Source organism: Bufo gargarizans, chromosome 6, assembly GCF_014858855.1.
Source record: "Bufo gargarizans isolate SCDJY-AF-19 chromosome 6, ASM1485885v1, whole genome shotgun sequence".
In the NCBI taxonomy this organism is placed as follows: domain Eukaryota; kingdom Metazoa; phylum Chordata; class Amphibia; order Anura; family Bufonidae; genus Bufo; species Bufo gargarizans.
Genome location: NC_058085.1, coordinates 241,010,758 through 241,022,457, shown reverse-complemented (window position 1 = coordinate 241,022,457; position 11,700 = coordinate 241,010,758). Strand labels below are relative to the sequence as shown.

General features: G+C 43.7%; 1 non-coding gene across 1 annotated transcript; it reads right to left on the bottom strand.

The window, feature by feature from the left end:
• Positions 1 to 11,115: 11,115 nt before the first annotated feature.
• Positions 11,116 to 11,188, bottom strand: TRNAF-GAA. Its single transcript has one exon. It is a non-coding gene; the product is annotated as a tRNA-Phe (tRNA).
• Positions 11,189 to 11,700: the final 512 nt, after the last annotated feature.

The following is an 11,700-nucleotide window of genomic DNA, read 5'->3' as shown; positions in this document are numbered from 1 at the left end:
GCACGGCCAGGGACGCTATATCTCCCTAACTGCACACTGGGTAAATGTAGTGGCAGCTGGGCCCCAGGCGGAGAGCTGTTTGGCGCACGTCCTTCCGCCGCCAAGGATCACAGGGCAACATTCTTTGCCTCCTGTTGCCACCTCCTCCTACTCGACTTCCTCCTCCTCTTCTTCCACCTGCTCATCTAGTCAGCCACACACCTTCACCACCAACTTCAGCACAGCCCGGGGTAAACGTCAGCAGGCCATTCTGAAACTCATATGTTTGGGGGACAGGCCCCACACCGCACAGGAGTTGTGGCAGGGTATAGAACAACAGACCGACGAGTGGTTGCTGCCGGTGAGCCTCAAGCCCGGCCTGGTGGTGTGTGATAATGGGCGAAATCTCGTTGCAGCTCTGGGACTAGCCAATTTGACGCACATCCCTTGCTTGGCGCATGTGCTGAATTTGGTGGTGCAGAAGTTCATTCACAACTACCCCGACATGTCAGAGCTGCTGCATAAAGTGCGGGCCGTCTGTTCGCGCTTCCGGCGTTCACATCCTGCTGCTGCTCGCCTGTCTGCGCTACAGCGTAACTTCGGCCTTCCCGCTCACCGCCTCATATGCGACGTGCCCACCAGGTGGAACTCCACCTTGCACATGCTGGACAGACTGTGCAAGCAGCAGCAGGCCATAGTGGAGTTTCAGCTGCAGCACGCACGGGTCAGTCGCACTACAGAACAGCACCACGTCACCACCAATGACTGGGCCTCCATGCGAGACCTGTGTGCCCTGTTGCGCTGTTTCGAGTACTCCACCAACATGGCCAGTGGCGATGACGCCGTTATCAGCGTTACAATACCACTTCTATGTCTCCTTGAGAAAACACTTAGGGCGATGATGGAAGAGGAGGTGGCCCAGGAGGAGGAGGAGGAGGAGGAGGAAGAGAGGTCATTTTTAGCACTTTCAGGCCAGTCTCTTCGAAGTGACTCAGAGGGAGGTTTTTGGCAACAGCAGAGGCCAGGTAGAAATGTGGCCAGCCAGGGCCCACTACTGGAGGACGAGGAGGACGAGGACGAGGATGAGGAGGAGGTGGAGGAGGATGAGGATGAAGCATGGTCACAGCGGGGTGGCACCCAACGCAGCTCGGGTCCATCACTGGTGCGTGGCTGGGGGGAAAGGCAGGACGATGACGATACGCCTCCCACAGAGGACAGCTTGTCCTTACCCCTGGGCAGCCTGGCACACATGAGCGACTACATGCTGCAGTGCCTGCGCAACGACAGCAGAGTTGCCCACATTTTAACGTGTGCGGACTACTGGGTTGCCACCCTGCTGGATCCACGCTACAAAGACAATGTGCCCACCTTACTTCCTGCACTGGAGCGTGATAGGAAGATGCGCGAGTACAAGCGCACGTTGGTAGACGCGCTACTGAGAGAATTCCCAAATGTCACAGGGGAACAAGTGGAAGCCCAAGGCCAAGGCAGAGGAGGAGCAAGAGGTCGCCAAGGCAGCTGTGTCACGGCCAGCTCCTCTGAGGGCAGGGTTAGCATGGCAGAGATGTGGAAAAGTTTTGTCAACACGCCACAGCTAACTGCACCACCACCTGATACGCAACGTGTTAGCAGGAGGCAACATTTCACTAACATGGTGGAACAGTACGTGTGCACACCCCTCCACGTACTGACTGATGGTTCGGCCCCATTCAACTACTGGGTCTCTAAATTGTCCACGTGGCCAGAGCTAGCCTTTTATGCCTTGGAGGTGCTGGCCTGCCCGGCGGCCAGCGTTTTGTCTGAACGTTTATTCAGCACGGCAGGGGGCGTCATTACAGACAAACGCAGCCGCCTGTCTACAGCCAATGTGGACAAGCTGACGTTCATAAAAATGAACCAGGCATGGATCCCACAGGACCTGTCCGTCCCTTGTCCAGATTAGACATTAACTACCTCCCCTTAACCATATATTATTGTACTCCAGGGCACTTCCTCATTCAATCCTATTTTTATTTTCATTTTACCATTATATTGCGAGGCTACCCAAATTTGAATGAACCTCTCCTCTGTCGGGGCCTAAATATATGCCAATGGACTGTTCCAATGTTGGGTGATGTGAAGCCTGATTCTCTGCTATGATATGAAGACTGATTCTCTGCTGACATGAAGCCAGATTGTCTGTTACGGGACCTCTCTCCTCTGCCTGGGTGCTTGGCCTAAATTTATGACAATGGACTGTTGCAGTGGTGGCTGACGTGAAGCCTGATTCTTTGCTATGACATGCAGACTGATTCTCTGCTGACATGAAGCCAGATTGTCTGTTACGGGACCTCTCTCCTCTGCCTGGGTGCTGGGCCTAAATTTATGAAAATGGACTGTTGCAGTGGTGGCTGACGTAAAGCCTGATTCTCTGCTATGACATGCAGACTGATTCTCTGCTGACATGAAGCCAGATTGTCTGTTACGGGACCTCTCTCCTCTGCCTGGGTGCTGGGCCTAAATTTATGAAAATGGACTGTTGCAGTGGTGGGTGACGTGAAGCCTGATTCTCTGCTATGACATGCAGACTGATTCTCTGCTGACATGAAGCCAGATTGTCTGTTACGGGACCTCTCTCCTCTGCCTGGGTGCTTGGCCTAAATTTATGACAATGGACTGTTGCAGTGGTGGCTGACGTGAAGCCTGATTCTCTGCTATGACATGCAGACTGATTCTCTGCTGACATGAAGCCAGATTGTCTGTTACGGGACCTCTCTCCTCTGCCTGGGTGCTGGGCCTAAATTTATGAAAATGGACTGTTGCAGTGGTGGCTGACGTGAAGCCTGATTCTCTGCTATGACATGCAGACTGATTCTCTGCTGACATGAAGCCAGATTGTCTGTTACGGGACCTCTCTCCTCTGCCTGGGTGCTGGGCCTAAATTTATGACAATGGACTGTTGCAGTGGTGGCTGACGTGAAGCCTGATTCTCTGCTATGACATGAAGACTGATTCTCTGCTGACATGAAGCCAGATTGTCTGTTACGGGACCTCTCTCCTCTGCCTGGGTGCTGGGCCTAAATTTATGAAAATGGACTCTTACAGTGGTGGGTGACGTAAAGCCTGATTCTCTGCTATGACATGCAGACTGATTCTCTGCTGACATGAAGCCAGATTCTCTGTTAAGGGACCTCTCTCCTCTGCCTGGGTGCTGGGCCTAAATATATGCCAATGGACTGTTGCACTGGTGGCTGACGTGAAGCCTGATTGTCTGTTACGGGACCTCTCTCCTCTGCCTGGGTGCTGGGCCTAAATATCTGACAATGGACTGTTGCATTGGTAGCTGACGTGAAGCCTGATTCTCTGCTATGACAATCAGACTGATTCTCTGCTGACATGAAGCCAGATTGTCTGTTACGGGACCTCTCTCCTCTGCCTGGGTGCTGGGCCTAAATTTATGAAAATGGACTGTTGCAGTGGTGGCTGACGTGAAGCCTGATTCTCTGCTATGACATGCAGACTGATTCTCTGCTGACATAAAGCCAGATTGTCTGTTACGGGACCTCTCTCCTCTGCCTGGGTGCTGGGCCTAAATTTATGACAATGGACTGTTGCAGTGGTGGCTGACGTGAAGCCTGATTCTCTGCTATGACATGCAGACTGATTCTCTGCTGACATGAAGCCAGATTGTCTGTTACGGGACCTCTCTCCTCTGCCTGGGTGCTGGGCCTAAATTTATGAAAATGGACTCTTGACAGTGGTGGGTGACGTGAAGCCTGATTCTCTGCTATGACATGCAGACTGATTCTCTGCTGACATGAAGCCAGATTGTCTGTTACGGGACCTCTCTCCTCTGCCTGGGTGCTGGGCCTAAATTTATGACAATGGACTGTTGCAGTGGTGGCTGACGTGAAGCCTGATTCTCTGCTATGACATGAAGACTGATTCTCTGCTGACATGAAGCCAGATTGTCTGTTACGGGACCTCTCTCCTCTGCCTGGGTGCTGGGCCTAAATTTATGAAAATGGACTCTTACAGTGGTGGGTGACGTGAAGCCTGATTCTCTGCTATGACATGCAGACTGATTCTCTGCTGACATGAAGCCAGATTCTCTGTTAAGGGACCTCTCTCCTCTGCCTGGGTGCTGGGCCTAAATATATGCCAATGGACTGTTGCACTGGTGGCTGACGTGAAGCCTGATTGTCTGTTACGGGACCTCTCTCCTCTGCCTGGGTGCTGGGCCTAAATATCTGACAATGGACTGTTGCATTGGTGGCTGACGTGAAGCCTGATTCTCTGCTATGATATGAAGACTGATTCTCTGCTGACATGAAGCCAGATTGTCTGTTACGGGACCTCTCTCCTCTGCCTGGGTGCTGGGCCTAAATATCTGACAATGGACTGTTGCATTGGTGGCTGACATGAAGCCTGATTCTCTGCTATGATAGGAAGACTGATTCTCTGCTGACATGAAGCCAGATTGTCTGTTACGGGACCTCTCTCCTCTGCCTGGGTGCTGGGCCTAAATTTATGAAAATGGACTCTTACAGTGGTGGGTGACGTGAAGCCTGATTCTCTGCTATGATATGAAGACTGATTCTCTGCTGACATGAAGCCAGATTGTCTGTTACGGGACCTCTCTCCTCTGCCTGGGTGCTTGGCCTAAATTTATGACAATGGACTGTTGCATTGGTGGCTGACGTGAAGCCTGATTCTCTGCTCGAACCCGAACATCCAGGTGTTCGCTCAACTCTACCTGTAAGTCAATTATATGTTTGACCAAATATAGCAGTCAAATTGTTGAGAATTTTGTATGGCCCTTGAACAATGTTACAAATATCCAAATGGCCCATCGTAGCAAAAAGGTTCCCCACCCCTGCCCTACAGTCTCAAAACAGTCTCCCTGCGCTGTCCCTGCACTCTCCCTCTCCGATATTCTTTTTTAAACCAGTTTTCAGAAACATTGTTCCTAGCACATCAGCGCTTGCCATGCCTCTCCCTATGCTCAGCTCACAGTTACCGTGCGGGATGAGATTTTATTAGGGCTGTGACATCATAAGGGGATGGCTAACAGCGGATTAGCTGGCTGTACGACATTATGGGTCGTTCCCAGGCTTCTTACTTTTACTTTGTAACACGTGCAACTGCCATTTTTGGAAAAAACAGATTAGATACCACGAAGTGTGACAAATAAAAATTTCCTTAAATTTCAGATCGAATTCCACTTCGATTCGCACAACATTAGTGTTGATGCAGGACACTTGAGCCAATATTAGCCCCCTGGCCTCATCTTCTGGCCACATATCCTGCATACCGCCACACTAATGTCCCCCAGCGACTTGCTAAAAAATTCCTACACTGCCAAATATGGCATTTTCCCTTCACCACTGTGTGTTGCCTGCTTCCATGGCACGCTGCCACCCTGCTATCTTACAGGCATGCTGCCACCCTGCAGTATCACAGGCATGTTTCCACCCTGCTGTCTCATGGGCATGCTTCCACTATCGCTCCCTGATGATGACGATGCCCCCTTTTCACCCAGCTCCCACATGCAATCGACCACATCTACATCGGTTTGCTCTTCACTAATGTTACCTATCTCTTGCGCATGTACCTCTCGCAACATGTGCTCCCACCGAACTGTTATCATCGGTAGTCGCACGCCTAAAGGAGTCCATAGTGGACCTCTCCTCCAAGTCTGTGCTGGCCTGTAACTGCTAACTTTCCTAAAAAAAACTCATCCTCTCTGAAAAGTGAAGCAGAGCCGGTGGCATACATTACTTGGATAACAAAAGGGGCAGCAAAAGCAAGAGGCAGGTTCAGGACAGGTGAGGGCATAGAGGCAGTTCCTTTGCCATGCCAATTAAGCGTGGTGTCAGAGGAACCCATCGATTCATGGCTATGTGTATCTGTTGTCACCTGAGATGATGTTGAAGAGTGAATCAACCATGGTGTCATATTCCACCACTAACCAAAATGAAAACAGACAAAAAAGACTTTACACAATTGTCAATTAAATAATAATATATTTTATTTTTAATTAAAATAATTTGTTTTGGTATATAAAGGCCACGGTGTTTTTACGTTTCATATTCTTAGACAATCCAAAATTATTTAATTATAATAACCAATTAAATCCAATACCTTGTCTAAGACCCAAACTAGTCCGCTCAAAGAGCGACTATTACCCCGTATTAACACCGTGACGAAAAGAAAAAAGGGGGGGGATGGGGGATGGGGGATTCTTTGCTGTCAGCTCCAGAATGCGCTGTAAGTAACTGAAACTTTCTTTTCTTACAGGTGACTCGTGTTGACCGTTACCCACAGACCAATCACGATCCACCAGTGACCTCGAGGTCAAGTTCAGTCCAGCACTATTACAGGTAAGTAAATTAATATTAACCATTTCATTACTGCATACCTTTTCACATACCAAAAGGGGGTGGGTGTTCCCTGACACCATGTCCCCCCTTTTGTATTTGCAAAAGGTTATCTCATGGTGTCATATTCCACCACTAACCAAAATGAAAACAGACAAAAATGACTTTACACAATTGTCAATTAAATAATAATATATTTTATTTTTAATTAAAATAATTTGTTTTGGTATATAAAGGCCACGGTGTTTTTACGTTTCATATTCTTAGACAATCCAAAATTATTTAATTATAATAACCAATTAAATCCAATACCTTGTCTAAGACCCAAACTAGTCCGCTCAAAGAGCGACTATTACCCATTCGCCATCAGCACAGCTAGATGGCTAAACCCCCGTAGCCAAATCAATTACATTTTGAAAACCGACATTCAAAATGTCTAAACCTATTTCTGATAAAGAACTCTTATCAGAATTATAGAGGCCAGGAAGAAAGCCCTCCAACTCCGAATGCCTAAAACCATTAAAACAATACATAACTTTTTCCAGATTTTTGTTAATTCTCTTTTTTATTTTTTCTAGGAAACGCATATGAGTAGAATGCCATTCCCAATTTGAAATTATGTCGGAAATTGCCAACATAGTATCTGGCAAAATCAATTGCAGGGCTCTCAACTTACAAGAATACTCTTCCAATAAAATATGAGTCTTAATAATGCCCAAATCACTACCATCTAAATATAGAATTAATAAAGATGGAACAGGCCATTTTTTCTTAGTTTGAGAACAAATATTTACCACATCTCGGAGTCTAATGTTCGGAATACCATTCCAGAATATTTTTATATTCTTACCAAAACCGAGGTTATCCGATTTAAACCTCAACCTCGATCTGTTATATGCTTCGGATACCAAATCAGACCCCACAATCCAAATATTCTTGGTATCTGAAACAAAGAAATTAATTTTTTAAAAGTAATTCTGGCCTGATATAAAGCTTGAATCTGTCAGAATTCCATCTGCCCAGATTCTTTATTATGTTAGCCCGAAGACCCATATTGTTCTCATTCTTTCCGCATAGGAGCGGCGACATATGCGATGATAGCTTTACATCACTTAAATTGAAATGAGACTTACATTTATTCAATATATAATTAAATTGGTATCTCGTTAGAGGGGAGTGGTCAACATGCATAAATAATGGTCCACTAGATTTAGAACGAAAAGTTAACCACTTTTTTAGAGCCAAAACTGGGCAAATATCCGTATTTTGAATTTTATTTAGTGATATCCAAGTACCAAGACCTTTTTGGTCAGTTTTAGACTTCTTAATAAATAAACAAACTTTACTATCGAAAATTTTTAGATCGGATAAATACAACGGTGCTTCTGCATTTCTTTTTTCAGCTGCAAATTCCGAAATTCGTAGAGCTCCAAAAAATGCCACTATGAATGCAGTACTAAAAAGTGAAGACTCGTAAGGAGATGAACACATTTCAGGTAAATATTTTATAAATTTGGCAAGATAAACAGTGCATAACGGAATAGTCCTTTCTTTAACTGGAGCCAACTTGTCAACTCCATTAATAAATTGTTTTATACAAAAATTATTAGATATGGGAGTCACATTAAAACATTTTTGAAAGTAAGACAATCCTGACAGAATTTTTTGAACATACCTTCCCGACTTACCAGATTGAATTAGTTCTAACACGAAATGTATACTAGAGGAAGGAGTAGAATCCCAAGTATTGTAATTGTTAACTTTGCAAAAAGTCACCCAATTTTTCCAGGCTGACAAGTACGCTGTCCAAGTGTTACTTGCAAGCGCATTTTTTAATAATTTTAAAATTAAGACTGAATTATTTTCCACAACTGTGGTGGACATTGGATCCCTTCTGAATCTGCATCCGGTATTAGCTTCCTGAATATCTGGAATTCCTGCCGAGATAAAGAATCGGCAATTACATTTTGTTTGCCTTCAATGTATTTAGCTTTGAGCCAAATATTGTTTTCCAAGCATAATAAAACTATAAATCTTAACGTAGTTGTTACCTCAACAGATTTTGCCGACAGGCAGTTAATAGAAAAAACAACACCCTTATTGTCAGACAGTAAAAGGATTCGTTTATTTCTGAAGAAATCTTTCCAGATATTCAAAGAAACTAAAACCGGGAACAATTCCAAAAAATTTATGTTTTTCATGAACGGCTTATCCATCCATGACCTAGGCCAAGATTCAGCAGACCATTGTTTATTAAAAAATGCACCATATCCGACAGAAGCAGCAGCATCAGTGACTAATTTTAATGAATCAGAATCGACAAATTCTTCTTGCCAAACTGAACATCCATTAAAATTTTCCAAAAAATGAATCCAAATATTAATGTCTTCTTTTAAAGCTGCAGTGATCCTGATATGGTCATTCGCTTTTTTCTTTCCTGCAATGGATGCATACAAACGTTTAGAAAATACCCTGCCTAAAGGAATGACTCTTGAAATAAAATTTAAGGAACCCAGAACTGACTGTAAAATTTTTACGGTGGACTTTTTACATTGTAATAAAAATTTCAAATTTTTTAATGAAGAATACATTTTTTCCACTGGAATCTTAAATAACATGTTAACCGACTCAATTTCAATGCCCAGGAATTTTATACAGGTAGTTGGATAAACCATTTTTTCCTCAGCTAAAGGGACATTGAAATATGAGGATATATTTTTAAATGTTTTTAATAAATTGGCGCAATCATCAGACTGGGCATTTCCAATGAACAAAAAATCGTCCAAATAATGTATTGTATAACCTCCTTCATAATGAGTCTCAAGCATCCATTGCAGGAAAGTAGAAAAGGCCTCAAAATATTGGCATGATAAAGTAAAACCCATGGGTAATGCCATGTCATAAAAGTAAAGACCATCCAAATAAAAACCTAAAGAATTATAACCAGAAGGGTTAATTGGGAGTAACCTAAGTGCGGATTTGATGTCTACTTTAGCTAATAACGCCTTTGGTCCTGCTTTCCTTAAAAATTGCAAAGCCTGATCAAAAGATGCGTAATGCACTGAAGCAGAGTCCTTATCAATGGAATCATTTAGGGAAGAATTAAGCGGGAAAGACAAATTATGGATTAAGCGAAAGCTGCCTGGCTCCTTTTTTGGAACAAAACCGAGAGGGGAAATCCTAAAATTATTAAAAGGGGGGGAAGAGAAAGGGCCAGCAATTCTATGTTCCGCAATTTCATTGTAAATTTTTTCCAGAACCTTATTTTTATTAACAAAAACTGAAAAAGCATTTTTAACTAAAACACAACCTTGCCCTTTAAATTCCGGTACATAGAAACCAGAAGAAAAACCTTCAATTAGTAGATGGGCCTTCTCCCTGTCTGGAAAGAATTTTATACATTGAATTAATCTTTCGAGATTCAGAGGAGTCACTATTTTTATTTCCTTCTTTATTATTGGCATTCCTTTTGAAGCATTTGAATAAGGGGTGAGCGCCTGCACAATGTGAGCATTCATGCCTATATTTACAGTTACTTTGCCATTTACAGGCGGATTCGTTATAGGCAAAACAGAATCCTTTTCTAGGGGGTTGAATGCGAAAATTATGAGAGCGTTGGGGCAGCATTAGATTGAGCCATAATCCAACGTCTTTAAATCCCCATCTAAGGTCAGGGTAAACAGCTAATTTTTGACGGAACGACTCATCATAATTAAACCAAGCGGAACCTCCGAAATTTCTAAAAGCTTCTAAAACGGATTCCATATGATGAAATAGACCGCTACAAAGAGAGGGGTGTTTTTCACCTAAAACTGCACCGAAAATACAAAAAGCTTGAATCCAAGCAAAAATGTTCTTTTGTGTGCTCACTTTCTTTTTATCGTCCTCTTCTTTTCTATCTTTAACAGATGGTAACAGCGTTAATAAATCAATATATTCGCGATTCCATATTTTTTCCTTTGTACTTGAGGATAAATGGAAACCTAGTGGAGACATTTTACAAGGTAATGTTTCTTTAAAACCTGTGCCTGGTCTGACCATGATATGCTTCTGGCATAATTTAATTTGGGCTCTCCAGCTAGATGTCCCTATAGTGGAGATTAAATGAATATTTTCTTCCCTCCTTCTGTTTAAGACATACTTGGAAAACATTACGTACAGTGCTACAAAACATACGGGTTAATATATGCCACATACCTCTTAGATCCAGTGACGTCTCCTTTGATGTAGATTTTCTCTTTCCTCATCTTCTCCTTTCAGACCAGACCGCCATGCTGATTTCTTTCAGCCATCTTTGGTCTCTGGAGAATTTGACAAAAAAACATAAAAGTTTCCTACTTTTCCAACACCTAATCCTGCCACTCTCAATACTGTGGCGACTGTGCTCCCCAATACTTTACTGCACAAACAGTCTACCTAAAAATACTAGTCCCACACAGATAGTGCCCCCTTCAATAATAGTGCCCCCTTCAATAATTATTGGCACACAGTGCCCTAAAAAAATAACTGTGTAAAGCAATATCACATATCACACCTCAAATCAGATCCTCAGACTCTGTTCAAATATTTCTGGACCTAACTGTAGGACAGTTTGCTGGTGGGCATTATATCAAATTCCCAAACAACTCCTTTAACAACTTATATTTTTTTGGGTGCATTCGGCCAGGGACGCAACTTATATTTGGACAGCCTCACTTGACTTTCTCAGTCAGATTATTCACAGTGACCACAGAGAAAATAGGATGAGTGGCTCAAATAGAGCACAGATTTTTCTATCTGCCAAAACCCAGGATTGAACCAGGGACCTTTAGATCTTCAGTCTAACACTCTCCCAACTGAGCTATTTCAGCCAGTGCACAATACATGGATATCCAGAATCAAAAGGACAATAGAGCTACCATACTATAATTCTAAATTCTACATTTATACTAACCGATAACATCCTCCCCTTACAGGATCAGTAAATAGATGTTTTATCTCCCTGTGCTGAATCCTACAATGGCATAGTACTGCAGAAATAAAACGCTGTGAATCCGAACTCCCTTGCCAGGATACACTTCTTACAGTGCCATGACTCCCTCTTCACATGTATATTTATTACAGAGTTAATACAGGACACTGATTAATGTTAGTGATGATCGAGCATGCTCGGCCGAACACCAGTTCTCCGCCCCACACGTTTCTTGGCTGGTACGCAGCCAATAAACGTGCAGGTAAGTACTGCCCTCACTGTAATGCCGTAGCCATGTTGGCTGCTGGAATTACAGTGATTGGCTGGCTGGAACGCTTCATTGGGTGCTATATAGCACCCAATGATGCATGTTCGGCTCATTCTTAGTCAGGGAGAGCTGTGCTGAGGAAG